The sequence below is a fragment of the Macaca nemestrina genome, chromosome 6, assembly GCF_043159975.1.
Source record: "Macaca nemestrina isolate mMacNem1 chromosome 6, mMacNem.hap1, whole genome shotgun sequence".
Taxonomy (NCBI): domain Eukaryota; kingdom Metazoa; phylum Chordata; class Mammalia; order Primates; family Cercopithecidae; genus Macaca; species Macaca nemestrina.
In genome coordinates, this window is record NC_092130.1 from 119,015,338 (window position 1) to 119,035,653 (window position 20,316).

The window sequence follows — 20,316 nt, forward strand, 5'->3', positions numbered from 1 at the left end:
AGCGATCAAATTCGCAATTCAAATGGAAGACTCACCTGGCTCATCTTCACAAGGCAGTGAGATATTAAGGGGTGGCCCAAGGTCTCACAGGGGGTCTCCTAGTGACAGATAATGGAGGGGATCCTTTCAGCCCCAGGCCTGCTGTGGGTGCTCCCTAACTGTAGTCTCATTTGCAGTAGAAGGAAAGAGATAAATCAAGAAAACAAATAAAAGCATACTTCTGAAAGCTTCAGATGACAAAAGAAGCCAAGTTAAGAGGCAGGATGTCTGCACTTTGTTTCTATTTATGGAAGACAAAGTTTAAACAGAGCTCTCCATTCAGAATCCCTCTGGCTATTAAAATTGCCTTCCAAGTTATTATCAGCAAGGAAACGGACAGCATTTAAATCTTTCCCTGTAGTGGGTTTGTATTTGGAGATGTTTCACATGTGTTTAATTCACTGATCAATTTTACCTTGTCAAAACAGAGAATGGTCTGTCAAAAACAGGATGAAGCTCATTAGTGAGATGCAGGAGATAGCACAATGGAGGGAGAATAAACAGACTACCCAGAAAGGAGGAAACAAGACCCTATTCAGGAAGCAAGTGGGAATAGTAGAAAATGATACAGTAGCCAAGGCAGACCAAAGGCTAATGGACTGTACTGCTACTTACTAAGTGATACTGAACAGGGGAGAAAAATGTCCATGATTTGCCATGTGATGGTAGTTCATGGTGTGGGGCCTGATAAGTCAGCAAAGCAGATTAACGGATTTTCTCCATTCTAGATGGCATGTGATTTTCCTAGTTAAACATTTCTAAAGTCAGGTCTTATCATAATTGATGTGTAGATCTTATAAGGTAGAATTTTTCCTACTCTTCACAGATGTAATTGACGATGGGATGGTTTATGACAAAGTGTATGAGAGAGAGAGAAATATGAAAGTGGAGTCCAAATAATAATTAAGAAGTCAAGATATTACATAGCACAGAAAATCCAGGCTTAAGATTTTAAATGTCATTTATTTTTGGACTGGATTATACCTTCGTGTAATTCAAAATTCAAGTTTCAAAAGAAATATGGCAAAAGTCTCCCTCCCAATCTTGTCCCCCAAATGTTCAGTTCTCCCACCTGAAAGCTATTGTTACCAGTTTCTTGTATATTCTTCCAGAGATGGTTTATTTATATGTCAGTGAGGATATATATAATTCTCCCTTTACCTATTCAAATGATAGAATACTACATACACTTTTCTTTCTATACTTTGCTTTTCTTTCAATGCAACAATATATCTTGGAGATTATTCTGCAGAACATCAAGAGTTTCCAATTCCTCTTTTACAGTCGTATAGTGTTCCATTTTATAGAACTACAAAGATTTATTTAGCCTGCCTCCTTAAAATGGACATCTAGATTGTTTCTCATCTTTTGCTATTACCAACACTACATTACAGAATGACATTGTATTCATATCATTTTGTACATGTGTGAGTAGGAGAAATTTTAGAAGCGGAATTGCTGTGTCAAAAGGTATGTGCATTGGTATATTTGATAGATATTGTCTATTTGCCCTCCACAGAAACTGTACCATTTATATTCCTGTTAACAATGTATGAGAGTGTGTATTTCTTCACATCCTTTTCAATATTGTGTTATAAGTTTTATCTATGAGAGTATCTATTTTTCTACATCCATTTCAGTATCATGTGTTATCATGTTTATCTTTGACACTCTCTCAGGTAAAAAATGTAATTCCAACGTACTTTAAAAATTTTTAAAATTGAAATATATTTACAAAGGTATGTTGGTCCTAAGTGTGTAGCTCAATGTCTTCACAAATAAGTGTGACCAGCACCCAGGACAAGAAACAGGACAGGACTGACAGCCCAGTAACCTCCCTTTTATACTTCTTTCCAGTTCATGTAGTTTTTGCTTTTCTTTCATTATGAGTGAAAGTAGCCACCTTTTAAAACTCATCTATTTTGAAATAACTGTAAATTGATTTCACAGGAGTCAAACATCTTTTCTTGTTTTTAACAGCCATTTATATTTCCTTTTCTATGAATTGTATGTTCCTATCTTTTGGGCATTCTTTGATTTTTCTCCTTAATTTGTAGAGGTTATTTTAGAGATAAGGGCATTTCAGTCCTCGGTAGGAAAGATCTGAGCATTATGCTGAAATTCATCAATCGTGGTTGACCCCTTAGAATGGATATTAAGCATTTGGAATTTTAGAAAGTCAGTACTGGGTAAAGCAGTTCAATGATCACTATAATCAGCCCAGACAATCTTTCCCTGCAGTTGACCAGAGCCTATGCAGCCATTTCCACTCTCCCTTTTAACTTACAAGCTTGACCCTCTCCACCTCCATCCCCAGCCCTTCCCTCTGTCACCTCCCACCCCAAAAGCCTTGTGTAAGTGGGTTCTTCTGTCAAGTGAGTGATGGCTCAAGTATCAAGCAAATATTTTTCAGGTTACCAATAGAAAACGCGAACAGATTAAAGGAAAAACCCCATTAAACAGGAGTATCTGAGAAGACTCTGGGGGAACATTTGGAAAAGAGACTCTTCTAGGAGACAGTTGCCTGCTCCCAGATCACTGGTGTCTTTCCAGGCTGTCCCATCCAGCTCAGTCCCCCACATAAAACCACAGCATCCCTCCTTGCCTGGTTCAGAAAGGGCCTCCCAGGGACTGTCCTCACAGGAAGAGAGTTTCCCTTAAAAACAAAAGCAAGTAGGAGTTTTCTGCTGCATGTTTGTGCCTTTTTTCCCCCACTCCCTCTGACTGGACAGTCACCTCACGCCACATGCTTTCCAGCAAACACTCATCACCCGATAAATCATGTGACCCCTTCTGTTGATTTAGAGGTGCTGGCTGACTGGGGCCTCTCATCCAGCCCCTGCTCTGTAACCAATTGCAGAGTGGTTTTCATCAGAAAGGGGAACTTCTGAGGACCAGATAAGGCAAACTATTCATTTGCATAGAAGAGCTCCCTAGGCCGTTCCCTGGGATGCCAGGAGAATTAGGGAAACCTTAACACAGTTTATGAAGCTGCCAAAAAGTGTGTGCTAGAGAACACCAGCTCTGGTTAGTTCCTGCACAGGATGGAGTAACTGTAGGAAGTCTTCTCTCAAACGTAACTTGAGGTTCATTTTTGACCCTCATTTAGCATTTTAGATTCTGGAATCAACAAACATTTTTGCTGAGTGCTTTGGCAAAACCACAGGCTGAACTATTTTAACTCTGGTTTGTTTTTTTTTTTTTCTTTTCTTTTCTTTTCTTTTATTAAGAGGCTACTTATAATGAGAAGAAGGTGGAGTCTGCTTTTGACCAAATGAAATGCCTGGCTCCAAGGGCAGGACAGCATATCTCAGAGTGGACTCAGGAACTACTCAGTCAGTATGGCCATAAAGCAAGTTCTCCAGGCCCCGTCCCAGACCTGAGGAATTAGAATCGCAAGAAGTTAGGCTCCAGAAACATGCTTTTAAACCAAAAAAGTTCTTCAGGTGAATGTTATGCTTATTGACATGTAACAGCTCTGCTTCTAAAAGCACCGTTCTGATGAACCAGAAGTGGCTCATAGCTTCTTGAGCCATGAACCATCAACTGTAACATGACAAAGTTCCCGTGTGGAGAGGAAAGAATCCTTCACCTTTGATTTGCCTTTCTAGGTCTTTCAATCTCCCTTTAATCCACTCGATGGCTAGTTTTTCAAGATAAATGGAAACTTTATTCAGTTCGTTGTTGCTTTTAAGTCCTTGGCCACTAGGAGAGTCCATGAAGGGCAGATATCTTGTGATAGAAGGAGTGAGCACTGAAAATGCGTCCACATAACAGATTTGTGACCTGCAGATCCTGAATGGAGTAGGGTGGGTGGGGTAGGTAGAGGGAGAGAACCAAGTGTTTTTCTAGGCAGTTATTCAACCAAACCATCACTTCAAATATCCAGACGTCATTTTAAAGCCTGCTCCGACTCTTGCCTCAGGATCCAGTTTCTTAGCTTTGAGTGAATGAATTGAGGACAGAGAATCTGTTACGAGTGACAGCTGCCTATTACTAAAAGCCTTAGGAAGACCTGACAGCATCAAAACCTCTTCACCCGAGCTGATCTTGGAGGCAAGGTCACCGCAGCATTACTGCCGCGCAGGAGCTTTCCTGTGGGCTCCTGAATGCAGCCCAGGATGGTGACCGAGCAGTGGCTGTGTGGTGCCCCAGGGACACTGAACACTAGGCTTTGGGGGGACAATCTTCAGCAGAGATCCAGCACCTTGTTCACTTTTGGCATCAAAACAGTGAAGCACATTTGCACAGGGACGATGAGGGCTCAGACACTATCAGTGGTGACCAGCATGGATAGAAGACCACAGGGTGGATCACAGGAAGACCACACTGTCCTCAGTGTTCAGGACTTCAAAGACTGTATAATGGAAGCTGCTTTTAGTTAGTGAGTAACAGAATACCCAATTAGAACAGCTTTGAACATCAAGGGTTCATCGTGGTACACATCAAGAGGTTCCAGAGAGGTAACCTCAGCAACATAACGCTGTCAGGAGGCCACGGCTCTTGGTGATGCTCTCTTTTCCCCTCATAACAACAAGACGGCTGCCGCTGCAGGTCCAAGCATCGTGCCTCACATGGATGTGCTCAAGAGGCAGGAAAGAATGGGGTTTTGCCTCACATGCCTTTGTTTTAATTAAATAGGAAATTCCCTTCTCACACTCTCCTCCTGAGGTAGGAGGTGAGGCTTGGACACTGGACCAAACTGAGGACGAGCTAAAACAAGGACAAGGCAGAAGCAGCTTTCCATAAAACAGCCCACCAGCATGCCATGTAAGTTTACCATCGCCATGGCAACAACAGGGCATTACCACTTCTTTCCATGCCAATGGCCTGATGGTCCAAAAGTTAGCACCCCTTCCCTGGAAATTTCTGCATAAACCACCCCTTAGTCTACATGTAATTAAAAGCAGGTATAAATGTGACTGCAAGACTGAACTGAGCTGCTACTCTGGACACACTGCCTATAAGATAACCCTGCTTTGCAGGGGCAGTCACAGAGCTGTGACGCCACCACTTCAACAAAGCTGTTTTCTTCTACCCTACCACCAGCTCACCCTTGACTTCTTTCCTGGGCAAAGCCAAGAACTCTTATAGGCTAAGCGCCACTTGGGGACTCACTTGCCGTGCGTCACTCTCGCCCTATGGAAGATCCCAGAAATCCACAGTCACATACCCATCCCACACTCCAGGTGAAAGGAAGGGTAGGTTTGCTGCACAGTTTCAGCTTAAACTAACCACGTTCCATTTGCCTGGGCTTGGGGAAGGATCCACCTTCCCTGAGTATGTTGCTGTCCCACAGTTGAATAAAATCAGGATTTGAGCAGCAAAACAGAAAAGTTCAATGACTTCTAAACAGGCCATGGAAGATGGACAAGAACCTGCCAGAAGGATCTAGCATTATCTTTGGTAAGGACTTCCTTCCTAATGACCAAGAATAAATTTCCTGCCCTGGAGAAAAGGGGATGCAAAGTAAGATTTAATTTGATTTTAGAAAATTGAGAAGTGGCATTTTTCATCTGAGTGTTTTGTTTGGTTTGGTTTTCCGGGGATAAAATTTGGTTTATGTCTCAGAACTTGGGATGTCTGAGTAAACTCTTTGGCTTGTCGAGAGGTCCTGTCCCTCCAGCTCCCCAACAGGCCTTCCCTGCTCATATTTCTCCATCAGCCCTTGTGCTGCAAGAAGCGTGGGTCTGGGTCAGACATGTGTGCATGCATTGGCATTTTCCACTGACGGGTTCCTAGTAATTTTTTAGTGAGTTTCTGAAACCTCCAAGCTGGACTTTTTTGTTGTCGTTGTTTTACTTTTTTGAAGTTAATAAAGCCTGAGTAGTGAATGAGGCCATCTTTAAAGAGTCATGTGTACTCAGCAACTTTGGTGTGTTAGTTTGTCTTCCAATCTGTCTCACTCGGGGTGCTTATCTCTTAGAAAGGGAGATTATTACCACAGAGACTGGGCTGGAAACCGCTTCGCTGACAGGTTTAAGAGTCTTAGCAAAATAAACAGCCGAAAAGGCAAAACTGTGTGCAAAATGGCAGGCTTCATTCTCTCTATGTGGCTCAGCTGGGTAGAGAGGGAGCTGGAATCAAAACAAAACAGAGAGCATCTCAACAACACTCTGAGAGGTTGAGCTTCATGTGGGAGGGTGGTGGGGTGGGGGCGAGCGTTGGCATTTCCTTCTGACCAAGTAGTTCTCTCCTTTTATAGAGACAATTGCTAAACTGGCAAGCCCGTCACCATACCTGTTGATCTGGTTTATGATTCATGCCTTAAAAAACCCTAGAGTTGTGATGGTTCCTCTTCCTGTTTTTCATACCCAGAAAGCTGTGTAAGTAATGGAATTCTGCTGTTGAGTTTCTCTGGAGCTTGCTTTGCAGGACCAGCTGAAGATCCTTTTCCTTGGATTTGGCAAAATCCAAACTAAGACCAATGCATGCAAATTTGCAAGCAACTTGAGAACAAAAGAGTATCATTTATTTTTCTCTCTCTCTTCCCAGCACCTCTAGCACAGTATTGGGAAAATACTAGGCACTCCATAAATGTTAATTAAATGATCAGATGAATAAACGGATAACTTTGCTGTCTCCTTGTAACAGTACTCTAGAGTATTGGGAAGTAAAAGTGTTTCCACATATAAATTTATTCTTCTTGTTTTAATGCTGGTGGCAAAATTTCCAGCTAACTCAGAACAAAAGAGCAAATTAGAATGCTTGACTCTTACCCCAGGATCTATTAGGAAGGAGAGAACCTATTTAGGTGGGACTTTGTTGATTGACGAGCGTTCAAGAACAATTAGAACATTTGTCAGTAATTGAGGTTTTGCTATAATTCTTCCACTTTTAAAACTGTTTGGGAGATTCAGGTAGAACCTGCCATCTCTCCCAAAGTTCAAGAATTCAAGGCAGAACTCAAGTGACTTTTGCAGTTGAGGGAATAGATGGCTCCATCTCTTTTTGGGACATCTAGAGTTTGCGTGTTTCTTTTTGACTCAGGTCAAGAAAGACCCTTTTCAAAGAGTGCATAGCCCATGTAACCTTAGGAGTTTAAGGTAGGAGTTCAGCAGGAATTTGAATCCTGACTCCACATGTCACTATGCAACCTGAACGAGGGACTGTCCTTCTCTAAGTCTTAATTTCATCGTCCATAAAAGGGGGCTCTAAAAGACAGTTGTGAGAATTAAATGGGATAGTATGTGTAAAGCATGTAGCACAATGCCTGGCCCTCCATAAGCTCTCATAAGGGAGCCATCTGTCATTTTTATTATTGCCATCACTATCATCATCGCCAGTTTCCTGTACCAGAACATTGTACAACAAACAGGTTTGGATCAAGATCATTTTAAACCTCTTTTCTGAGAGCATGGATCCTGAATCCATGAAAATGTATTTAACTTGGTCATCAACCTCAATTTGCTTGGTTGCTGTACATGTGGGCTGAGGTTAAGTCAGTCCAGGATAGATTCCCAGGAAGGGGATGCACATCCCAGCATGGTCACTGTCTGGCCTCAGCAGCAACTACTAAATGACAATGCTACTCCACCTATTAATTTTGTTTTCAAAGGGGCAACTTAGAGAACATCTGATTACAGTCACACTGCTTACTTTTTTTTTTTTTTTTTTTTGAGACGGAGTCTTACTCTGTCACCCAGGCTGGAGTGCAGTGGCACGATCTAGGCTCACTGCAAGCTCCACCTCCCGGGTTCATGCCATTCTCCTGCCTCAGCCTCCCGAGTAGCTGGAACTACAGGTGCCCACCACCATGCCCGGTTAATTTATTTTTGTATTTTTAGTAGAGACGGGGTTTCACCGTGGTCTCAATCTCCTGACCTCGTGATCTGCCCGCCTCAGCCTCCCAAAGTGCTGGAATTATAAGAGTGAGTCACCGCGCCTGGCCACACACTGCTTACTTTTTAACTATCAGTCCCACCCATTTCTACCAAAAAATTAAAAAATACAATGAAAACTAATAAAAGACATTATATTTAAAGATAGCCGTTGCTGGAAACCACCAACCCAGCATTGGAGAAGTAGCTGAGCCAGAGGAGAGACCCTGTAGCCTGACTGATGTAGATTCAGACACCAGCTTGGCATCTTCTGGTCATGTGAGCTGGTGCAAGTCACTTGACTTTTCGATGCCTCCATTTCCTTATTTGTAGAATGGTGATAATAATGCTTATCTAACATCTCTAAGGGTTAGACATGGTACATAGAAAGCATTCCTAATAAAGAGATTAGGTGCTCAATAAAAGTGGTAGCTGGTTCCAGGATTCTGGTTATTATTCAGTCCCTGGTTGTTATTAAATCCAAGACTTAGGGAAAATGGCTCCTGGAAGCATATTCATAATGATGCTCAAATCTACTTATGGTAAGCCAGGCAATCCTCTACACCCTTTACATATATTAACTGGTTAAATTCTCTCAACAATCCTATGAGGCAGGTAATATTATTACCCCATTTTACAGATAAGGGAAATGAGGCACAGAAAGTCCAAATGCCTTATCCAAGACCCCAAAACTGGTAAACAATAGCAGGTATCATCTCAGGCAGTGTGATGCCAGAGTTCCTGCTCTTGGCCACTCCTCCAGGCTACCTCTCTTAGACGACCCAGAAAGTGATGGGGTAGAGGACAAGCCTGCATCTTCCCCTCCACTTGGTCTGTTGAATGGCCTAGAGGCAGAGACATTCCCCTAGCATATCTTAAACAAGGTCAGAGGAAGAGTCACACCCTCCCATAGGAATTTTCCAGCTTCCCACTAGACCTATTGGGACTAAATCTAAGAAAAATGGATAATATATCAATAGCAACTTAAAAAAAATTTTTGGAAGGAAAACTCCCTGGCAGAAGTCCAGACTTCTGAGATAAGAGACCCCAGTCTTATTTTGGGCCATGTGGCTTAATGAAGAGCCTCCTAACTTTAAAGTCAAATGAACACATAATCATATGTTAGTCCTGATATTTTTTGGCCATGAGACCTCCCTCAGCCTTAGTCTCCTCAGCTGTGAAAAGAGTTTAATAAAACTTACACTGTGGAGTTGTTCTGGGCATTAAATGAGATAATACATTGAAATTCCCTGCACAATACCAGAAATACCGTTGGCTCTCAGTGAAGGAGCATCATACGCTCTAATATGGTTTGGCTGTGTCCCCCCTCCAAATCTCATCTTGAGTTGTAGTTCCCATAATCATAATCCCCATGTGTCATGGGAGGGATCCAGTGGGATCATGGGGGTGGTTACCCTCATGCTGTTCTTATGATACTGAATGAGTGTCTCATGAGATCTGATGGTTTTATAAGCAGCTTTCCCCCCTTTTGCTCAGCACTTCTCCTTGCTGCCACCATGTGAAGAAGAACATGTTTGTTTCCCCTCCCGCCATGACTGTAAGTTTCCTGAGGCTCCCCCACCCATGCTGAACTGTGAGTCAATTAAATCTCTTTCCTTTATAAATTACCCAGTCTTGGGTAAGTCTTTATAAGCAGTGTGAGAATGGACTAATACACTCCCCCATTTCAGCCACCTTGCATGATGACTTTCAGAGCAATGATTCTCTTAAGAAGCAATTGAGATTTTTGAACCACTCCACTTGTCTCTGAAATTGGGACCCGTCAGTTCAGAGACTAGACATTCTGCTCTATGACCACAGCCTTAAACTTTGTCCTGGCCCTTCTGGCTTCTACCACCTCTGACACCTACTGTCAGCCTGATCTATGCCAGGCCTAGCATCCATGGACTCCTCTAACCGTGCTCTACTTCTTTCGGGGCAGTGGAGAGGAAGGTTCTATGCCAGGCCTAGCATCCATGGACTCCTCTAACTGTGCTCTACTTCTTTCGGGGCAGTGGAGAGGAAGGTTCTATGGCAGGGAAAAACTTCTGAATATAGAACTTGGAGACTGGCCAGGGCTTAAGTTCTGCATCTACTACTGACCTAGGAAAGTATCCGTCTCTTTGCCATTTGGGACTGAATTCCTTTATCTGTAAAATGGGGAGGGGAAAGTATTAGACTGGGTATCACTGAAGCCATGCCTAGGCCCTCTTCAGACTAGTAACTTCTTCCCTATCTAGGTCCCTAGCACCCCAAATTCACTGACTGGGAAACTTCATGGCTTTATAGCCTAGTGTTACTGGGTTTTCTGGAGAATGAAGGAGAAAGAGAAATGCAAAACAGCATTGCAAGATGAATATCCCAGGCTTCTGTGAACTCGCTAATAAAATAAAATCATGAATCAGTCTCTCTCACCCACTCCCCCCAAAAAAGAACATATTTCTTTTGAACTTCCTGCAGTGGCAAAGAAAAGCCTTTACCTTCAGAGCCAAGGCTATTTGTATACTGTCCCTGTGTCTTTTCACCCAGAGCTCATCGCACAGACAATAGCAAAGGCAAACGAAAAGACAAGCTATTGTTTTGTTGTATTTATATCCTGATGTAGGAAACAGCATGAAGATACTGTCAAGGAAATTCAGTAAGTCTCGGTTCTAGGGTATGTATACAGTTTTGGTGCCAAAGGCAGCAGGGCCAGATGTTGGAGGACATGGTCTCCCTGAAAGAACAAAAGAGAAGTATGTTGGGATTCTACAAGGGAGGAAAAAAGCCAGGAGTAATCACGCAGGTACCCACCAAGTAAGCTCTTGCAGAGGCCTGGTGGCAGCCTTCTCTCTGGGTGTCAATCCAGACACTGCTGCCTGACAGCTATAAGATCTTGGACACAACTGTAATCTTTCTGTTCCTCAGTTTCTTCATGAAATGAGACTAATAACAATGCCTAGTTCACAAGGCTTTAGTGGGAGTTAACAACTTAGTATATATAAATCACATAGAACAGTGCCAGATATATACTAAGCACTCATTGTTAGTGAATGTTCTCATTTTATATATATATACATATATATAAATTTATACATATATATATATATATATATATATATATGTCTAAGAAGTTCTGTGATCCCAGAGCTATAATTATAAACCTTTACTTCCATTTTAGGGAGACTGAGGTTCAGTTGAATTATTGTTGGCTCTGATACTGGACAAACTTGGATTCTGTTACTTATCAGCCCTGATCTGGGCAAGGCTGCATCAACAGTGGAGTCAAAGTGGCTCAAGGCTTAGGATTGCTCAGAAATATGGTCCTGCTCCAGGGAATCTAGGGATGCTGTATTGTCTAGACTTGTGGGACCCCCTTTAAGCCTCTTTCTTCCATCATCATAGTCATACCATCATAAGTTATCATTCTCATTATCATTGTCATTATTTTGATCAACTAGTTAGCCTCTTTCACTTACCTTAATGTTATGTAGGTTCATTTATGTTGTATTTTATATATAATACATGTTGGATTATAGTTTGTATCAATACTTCATTCCTCTTCATGACTGAATACTATTCATTGTATATACATACCACATTTTATGAATCCATTCACTCACTGATGGACAACTGGGCTGTTTTCACTTTTTGGCTACTGTGAACCATGCTGTTATGAATATTGATGTACAGATTTTTGTTTAAATACGTTTTCAGTTCTTTTGGGCATATACCTAGGAGTGGAATTTCAAGGTCATACGGTAATTCAAATTTCAGCATTTTGAGGAACCATAAAACTGTTTTCCATAGTAACGGTACCATTTTACATTCAGCAGGACTTTGATGTTAAAAGAAGTAGTCCTGGTGGTTAGAATTTTCTCCTTCCTGACTCAGTGGCGTGGAGGAACTGCCCAGTGGATGGGAGGGACAGTAAGTGGGGGCCTGGACCTCTCTGCTGCCTCATTAATCCTTAGTTGTAGGAAGGCACTAACTGGGCTCTTTGCAAAGCACATTTTACTAAAACAGTGGGGAAGCAGGAGGGGGATGGGAGAGAAGTGGACAGAAGACTCTGAACGTGACCAAGTCTAAGCAAGAGGCCGTTATATAGACCATTATGTGTAGACGGCTTTGAATCCTAATCACTTTATTCAAAGAGAACCTTGCTATTCTTGTGCATTTATTTATGGTAGTAATTGCCCACAATCTCGAGGTCTCCAAGATATTTGGTGTCCATGTCCTATAGCAACTTGAAGGGGAGCATGTGTCAGAACCCCCTTAGAGGAGCAGGGGCAGATCAGGTTTTCCAGGAGCACTTGCCATAGAAGCCAATAGGTTGGGCAAGGAAGTTACTGGAGTGTCTGGAAGAGCAGGACATTGAGGGAAAGCACAGAGTGTTGGAGCCAGGGAGGCTCTGCCATTAGATGGGGAGAGGCAGAGTGCAAGCAAGAGATAGAGCAAGCCATTAGGAGTCAGAGGCCAGGTCTGCAATCCTATAAGGCAAAGACAATGGGGTTCCGCAAGAGGCATTGACCATGGATGGGACTGGGTGGCCAGGGCTCATTATTCTCAGGGGTTGTCCCATTAGCTGTGAGGACAGTCAGAGTGGAAGAGGCAGAGTCTGGGCAGGCAAAGAACAGCCTTTCTCAATAGGTTTCTGAGACAGCTTATTAAATGTGTGTTCAGGGGATTTTTAAACTTCACCCAGATATTTTTTAAAAGATATTGACAACAAGAATATATTATGAAACCTGAACCCTGTAAAATGCAAAGTGTTCCTCCTTTGAAAACAGTCACCACAGTTCATGTTCTATTCTGTTCTGTTTTTTTTTTTTAATATATAATTTCAACTTTTATTTTAGATTCAGGGGTACATGTGCAGATTTGTTACATGGGTATATTGTGTGATATACATGTGATGCTGAGCTCTGAGGTAAAATGATCCTGTTACCCAGGCAGTGAGCATAGTAGCCAATAGTTAGTTTTTCAACCCTTGCTTCCCTCTAGTATCCCCCAGTGTCTATTGTTGCCATCTTTATGTCTATGTGTACCTAATATGTAGCTCCCACTTATAAGTGAGAACATGCACTATTTGGTTTTCTGCTCCTGCATTAATTTGCTTAGAATAATGGCTTCCAGCTGCATCCATGTTGCTGCAAAGGACATGATTTCCTTCTTTTTCATTGCTGCATAGTATTCCATGGTGTTTATATACCAGTCTTATATTGACAGACACCTAGGCTGATTCAATGTCTTTGCTGTTGTGAATAATAGCAAATTTTATGTGCTTTACTGTGAAGCACATAAAAATGACTGTGTCTTTTTGGTAGAACGATTTCTTTTTATTTGGATATATACCAGTAATGGGATTGCTGCTGGGTCGAATGGTAGTTTTGTTTTCTTTGAGAAATCTCCAAACTACTTTCCACAGTGGCTGAATCAATTTACATTCCCACCAGCAATGTATTTGTGTTCCATTTTCTCCACAGCCTTGCCAGCATCTGTTTTTTTTTTTTTTTTTGACTTTTTAATAACAGCCATTGTGAGTGGCGTGAGATGTCATCGTGGTTTTGATTTGCATTTCTATGATAATTAGCAATGCTGAGCATCTTTTCACATTTGTCGGCTGCTTGCATGTCTTCTTTTAAAAAGTGTCTGTTCATGTCTTCTGCCCACTTTTTAACAGGGTTGTTTGTGTTTTGCTTGCATAGCTGCTTTCCATGTTCTTTTCTATGTTATCTAGAACTATAATGAAAGTAACTACCCAGCACTTTGGGAGGCTGAGGCAGGCGAATCACTTGAGGTGAGGAGTTCAAGAGTAGCCTAGCCAATATGGTAAAACCCTGTCTCTATTAAAAATACAAAAATTAGCCGAGTGTGGTGGTGCACACCTGGATTCCCAGCTACTCAGGAGGCTGAGGCAGGAGAATTACTTGAACCCCCAAGGTGGAGGTTGCAGTGAGCCCAGATCGCACCACTGTACTCCAGCCTAGGAGACAGAGGGAGACAGAGTGAGACTGCGTCCCCCTACCCTCCAAAAAAATAAAAAAGGAACTGGGTCTAAGACAGGGTACCCAATCTATTTCTAAGAAGATGCTACTTCTCATTTTCTGGAAACACTGTAGCAAAGAGGAAGGGACAATAATGTTCCATAGTGGGTGGGTAGATATAAAAACCCCAAGATGCTCATTTCAGACCCAAAGTGACTACTGCTTGCTGCCCTCACCTTTCTGTGCTGGTAACACTACCAGCCCCTCCAAGATGTGGGTGATCTCATGAGTGTTTGGAAGAATCCCAGGACCAGGCTGGGGGATCGTCAAAGCTGTCTGGATCAGTCCTGGTAGATCAGGAAGCCGTACTGAGTAAGGCTAATGCCAGGTCTCCAAACTGCCACTGAGCATCAGGGGTCCTTCTCACAATATCTTTCTTTCTCTAGGTCAATAAATGATTCTGTCCCTAGAAACAAGAGCAATGTTTATAGAAGAGTCAACTCAGAGACCTTGTGCCGGTACAAGAGGACTATCTCATCCTGCTCCCCTGCAGGCACTAAATGAGACAAAATTCCTTCTGGAGTGCAAGTCCAGAAGGCTGCCTATGCTGTTAATGGCGGTATACTGAGTTAAGAGTAGTCGGGGAGATGGGAATATTGGGTCCACGATTCTGCCTGGAGGGAAGATTGTGGTCTCCTCAGTCCCGTGGGGTAGGGGTCCGGGCTGATGATAGCGCCTCCTGGTGCAGAGCATACAAACAGCTGAAGATCTGCCTGGATCCCCTACCCCTCTATTTTTTCCTTGTGGGAACTCTGTATAACTTGGAAAGAGCGAGGACATCCTGGCTCGCAGCTGGCCAGCTCCACCTGCGACCTGGACACCCCCGCCCCTCCCTGCGGAGCCCGGCGAGTTCACAGGGCTGCCTCCGCTTCTCCCAGCGTGTCTGCTCTCCTGGCCTGGCCTCCAGACCTTTTCTCCACGGGCAGCGATTTCCAAGGCTCTCTCAAGACTCCAAACCACGTTGTTTGGGAGTGAAAAAGTGAAAGCACACATCGTGTCATTAGAGCAGCAGGGACCAGCTGCTGGGTCAACACTTCCGAAAACAGCGCTTCCTGGGGAGCGACCGGGGCATCTCAATCTACGGTTTGACCTCCTGCCAATTCTCATGGTGTCTTTATACATTTTAACACAAAAATAAGATGTTTTCACTTGAGAGCGAGAGGGAAATGAACTGTTAAGGTGCTCTGTAAGCCAGAGAAATGAAGTTGGGGGGTAAATTTTAGGGACCCCCGACCCCCTACCGAGGGAGGATGCGAAGTCTGCGCCTGAAACGCGAGCGAAACTCCCGCGCGCTTCCCGGGGTGACGCACATGTCTGCGTTTCTTTTTGCTTTTGACCAAAAGTCGCAAGAAGGGGCCTCCTCAGGGGACAGTCGGGGGCGCTGTGCCAATCGTTCCTGTCCCCCGACCCAAGTCAACCGCAGCCCCAGGCCAAGGCCGCCCCGGCCGGAAGGGCCAGCTGGTGGGGGCCGTGGGGGGCTGGGGACCGCGGGTCCGCCTACCCCGCCTTCCTGAAGTGGAGAGTTTCGGCCCCAGCCTAGCTGGCGTGGACTCTGCCTGAACCACGCCTGGGATGCTTTTGCCAAAGGAAACTTGGGGGGTGGGGGGCGGGGCGGGCGACGATCCCCCTGCCCCCCCCCGCCCCGTCCTCCTCGGCCGGGAGCCGCGCTGGGCCGGGGTCAGCTGGCTGCCTTTGTGGCCGCTTCCCAGGAAGGAAGAAGCGTTGTCTGCAGATCAGTTGATCCGCGGGCTTTCCTGTGCCGGAGCGCCGCCGTTTTCCGGGGACGGCTGCCACCCCCGTGATTCCCAGCCGGGGTTGCCGGCGGTGCGTGAGAGCCGGATAAATAGGCCATTGTGAGGCCGCTCAGTTCCAGGTTTCTTATCACAGTATCCACCAGTGAGAAGCAGATTCCGCCCCGATGGAGCTCATCCCAGCTTCTCTTTTCTTTCTCTGCACAGTTACAGCCATTTCTATTTTTTGCAGTTGTAAAGGGAATATTCAGAAAGCAATTTATTGTGTACGACAGGGACTTAAGGGGGCGTGTCTGCAGACTGTGTTCCCACCGGGGCTGGGGTTCGCAACCTTGAATTTAGCTCCGTGGGCTTTGGTGTGTGAGGTTTCTACCGGCCCACCGCCCAAGGCAGGCATGTCCTTAAACACCAGCTGCAAGTATCAGGAGGGCAAGTCCGTAGGTCTCTAGATCCAGTGGTTTGGCCTTTTGGTGTTTGTTTTGTTTTGTGATAGCCTTGATCTGCTTTATGGACACTGAACATTTGAAGGTCGAGGGAACACGAGTGAAAACAGGTCAAATGAGGGAGTCTCTGAGGAAGACTGGTGGTTTGGGAAGAGCGGATGCTGATGGTGTTGAGTGTCCGTTTTGTTTTTGTTTTTCTGCTGCAGCAGTCGCAGGGCTGTGGAGGGGTTGGGGTTTCCTGGTGTTTAACTTACTGGATAGTCATTGCTAGGCAGAGCTAGGTTTATGAGCCTGTGACCTGTGTTCAGAAGCCGACTAGTTGGATGTTCTACTGACACCATCTTGACATACTTAATAATTTTTGAAAAGGACTCTGCATTTTCATTTTGAACTGCGCCGGGAAATTATGTAGCCAGGGCTGTTAGTAGGCTCTCAAATTCATTTGAATACGCTTGAATAACGGTTTGAAAAGTTCCCATTTGAGATAAGGGCCTGCGGTTAGTTGATAAGCTGCTGAAGATGATTCTCTTAGTTTTCAGAATATCTACTATGGCTGTGCTGACGGATTAGAGCAGGTTCCACAAACTAAACCAGGCTGCCTGGCGTCGTGGGCATCTGCAGGGAGCGGCACCAGCCCCCTGCCAGATCAGAAGAGTGCAGCCAGGCAAGATTAGCTTCGTTCTGCCTGCTCAGACTTCATCCTTTAGAAAGCATAGAATGTGCACCCCTCAAAGACCTAGCGATTTCCTTAATAAGATGCTTATATGTGCTGTTATTGCTTCTCTTTTCTTTTCCACTCTGAAATGCCTGGCTTCCAGGGTTGAAAGTGGATTCATCCTATCGAAAATATTCTATCGTTTTGGGGCACTGTGTTAATACTTCCAGCACCTGCTGGGGACTGAGTGTTTGCATCCTCCCGAGATTCAGATATTGACGATCTAACCTTCAATGTGATGGAATTTGGAGCGGGATCTTTGGGGAGTTATTAGATTTAGATGATGGCATGAGGGTAGTGCTCCGTGATGGGATTAGTCTCTGTAAGAAGAGAAATGGAAACTAGAGCCTTTTCTCCCTTCACTTGTATGAGGACCCAGCAAGAAGGTCGCTATCTGCAAACCAGGATGAAGGCCCTCATCAAGAACAGAATCTGCTGGCACCTTGCTCTTGGACTTCCCAGCCTGCAGAACTGTAAGAAATAAAGGTCTGATGTTGAAACCATCCAGCCTACGACATTCTGTTATAGCAGCCTGAGCTGACTAAGACAACCCCTAAACAACTCTTGAGAAATTACTCTAAATCAGGGACTTTGCATTTCTCAGAGACAGGGGAAGGGAAGTTGGCAATAGTTCTAAATAAGGAAAATGCTATCTTTTTAGAAATAGTTTGTGTAAGAAACAATTATTTTGGTTTAATGCAAAAAATATTCCCTTCAAATGAATATGTGTTTACTTGCTTACTCCTTCACTCATTAATTTCTAGCTTCACTTTTCATTTACTCAACAGCATTCATATAGGACAGGTAATAGAGGAGACGTTGTGACATTACAATAAAAGAGAGAATTCCCTGCCCTGGAGAGGCTTTGGAATAGTGGAGATGTAAAGAAATAAAGAATACAACGTAATGTTACAGGTGCTGAAATAGATACCTATCAGGATATTTTAGGGCCACAAAGGGGTTATTTGAATCACTTCCATTTGCTCATCATTAATGAATTCCCTAGGGTGTTTTTTTATGAGCCTTATTATTATTATTATTAAGGTGTTTTGGAGACAGAGTTTCACTCTGTGGAGCTGGAGTGCAGTGGTATGATCTCGGGTCACTGTGACCTCCGCCTTCTGGGTTTAAGCGATTCTCGTGCTCAGCCTCTCAAGTAGGTGGGACTACAGGTGTGCAACACCATGCCCAGCTAGTCTGTGTATTTTTAGTAAAGATGGGGTTTTGCCATGTTGGCCAGACTGGTCTCAAACTCCTAGCCTCAAGTGATCTACTCACCTCGGCCTCCTAAAGTGCTGGGATTACAGGCATGAGCCACCATGCCTGGCTGGACTATTATTAATATTATGTGTAATGTTATCTATTACTTAACAGAAAATATAATAATATAGTATAGTATTAATATTAATATTTGTTAATTTTAATTATTAATTAAAATATTTGATTTTAATATGAATTAAAATGCTATTTATTAATATCTATTAATAGTATATATTATTGGTAATAGCATTCATACAGCAAATGACGTGTTCACTGTGCTAAGCAGTGTACCTGCATTTTCTCAGTTTACACTCATGATTAATTAGGTTCATTTAGAAACTCTATTGTATACAAGAAACTGAAACTGGGACATTAAATAAATTGCTCAAGGCCACACAGTAGCTAGTGTAGAGTCAGGATTTTATCCAGCTGGTCTCTTCCAAAGTTTGCCCTCTCCAGGCTATACTGTTTCCAGCAACACAGCTGCAGCACCATGTGAAATCAAGGTTTGTACAAAGCATCAGAAAAATGCCATCTACAATTTCACGTGATCGTTTCCCTTTTCACAAAGTGCACTAAGACTGATACCTCCAAAAGAGAGAGGTTTGCTCCCTCCTCACTAGAAGCTTCATGTTTTTGCATCAACAGGTTGCGGATGCCAGTACCACAGACGGTTCTCGGAGGATGCAAGTAAATTTCTAGAATGTGGGGTAGAACGAAGAACAGTGTTCCATGGCTTCTCAGAGGAGATTTTTATGGGCATGCCATTGCTTCCAGGTAACTGGTAAATTCTACTCCTTGTGGAAGATTCTCTATCTCCATGCCTACTTCTTAGGAGGCAGATTTAGTCTATTTATTTATTTATTTATTTATTTATTTATTTTGAGATGGAGTCTCGCTCTGTCGCCCAGGCTGGAGTGCGGATGTGCGATCTCTGCTCACTGCAACCTCCGCCTCCCGGGTTCAAGCGATTCTCCTGCCTCAGCCTCCGGAGTAGCTGGGACTACAGGCAAGTGCAGCCACTCCTGGCTAACTTTTTGTATTTTTAGTAGAGCTGGGGTTTCACCATGTTAGCCAGGATGGTCTCTATCTCCTGACCTCATGATCCGCCCGCCTATTCCCAGGAACCCCTCTAGGCTGGTTGGCACTTGTGGCCCCAAGTAATAAAGATCATATGAGTTTGAGCTTTTGGAGAATTTCCCTGAGTCTTAACACACTTACACACAAAGTTGCAATAAGAAGGGGATGGCAGAGGGCGGGTATGGGGGCAGAACAAAGTTCTTCAAGTAGCCGGGGATAAGATCACAGAACATCAGAGTCAGTGTCAGAAATAGAATTCAGGTCTTCTGATGTGTTCTGTAGCACGTTCCCTTCTGCAAGGAGTAACCTCCTTGGAACCTGAAACAGGGTTGGCTTAGAGCAGAAGCAAAGCAAACCCTGGCTTTTTTCTTAAGGGAGATTTTTTTTTCCCTTTTTTTCTATTTTGGAATCTAAAGATAGATAGATTCCTTGGCTGGGTGCTAAATGCTTTCATTAGGGAGAGGCCCTATGTGGCTAAATTCAGTTCCTCCCACCTTGAGATAGTCCTTTTGCTCTGACCTTGACCTGAAGGTTTAGCAAAGCTGTGAAATGGAAAGCAAGTCTGGAAAAGACCAAGCAAAGAAAGAACGGAAAGAAAAGACTCATTCAGGGTGACATTGTGGGGCAAAAGGTGTCCAATTACCAGGCTTTGTATTGCTGCTTGGGTCCCAGCACACGGAAGAGCGACCTAGGTTGGCCTTCTAAAAATTCATCTTGTTATTATTTAAGTAGAAAACATAACCAGTGATACCACTGGAATCTGATAAGGGTTTTCATACTACATGGCTAATGAATATTAACCCTAGTTGTAGATAAAAGATGACAGATTTAGAGAGCTCAGAAACAAGGTAACATGTAAATAAAACCTCTACTTGTATAACTTTTTGGAAACACTGTGGCGGCTTTCTGCTATCTGGCCTGGAATCACTAGGTCACCAAGGAAACTGTGTAGATGGGTGTCTTTGCTCCTTTATTCATCATTGTTAGTCAGTGAAAAACTGTGGTTCTTACTCTGTGCTGTGGATAAATAAGATACAAGCTCATCTGTCCTCGGAGAGCTTATGATGTTGAAGGAAGATCAAAAGGAAAAAGTACATGAACTTGAGACTGAGACACGGCAGGGGCGGTATGAGGGACCGATGGGGCTGGGACCATAGGCAGCTGTCTGCCTGGGTTGCTTTG

At 43.7% G+C, this 20,316-nt stretch overlaps 1 long non-coding RNA gene across 1 annotated transcript in view; it reads left to right on the forward strand.

Moving 5' to 3' along the window:
• LOC105499403 (uncharacterized) overlaps positions 1–18,862 on the forward strand; it is a 104,866-nt gene extending 86,004 nt beyond the window's left edge. The window contains exon 4 of the long non-coding RNA XR_011624996.1: positions 18,703–18,862. This is a non-coding gene — a long non-coding RNA (uncharacterized lncRNA). The remainder of the gene's footprint in view (positions 1–18,702) is intronic.
• The last annotated feature ends 1,454 nt before the right edge of the window (positions 18,863–20,316 follow it).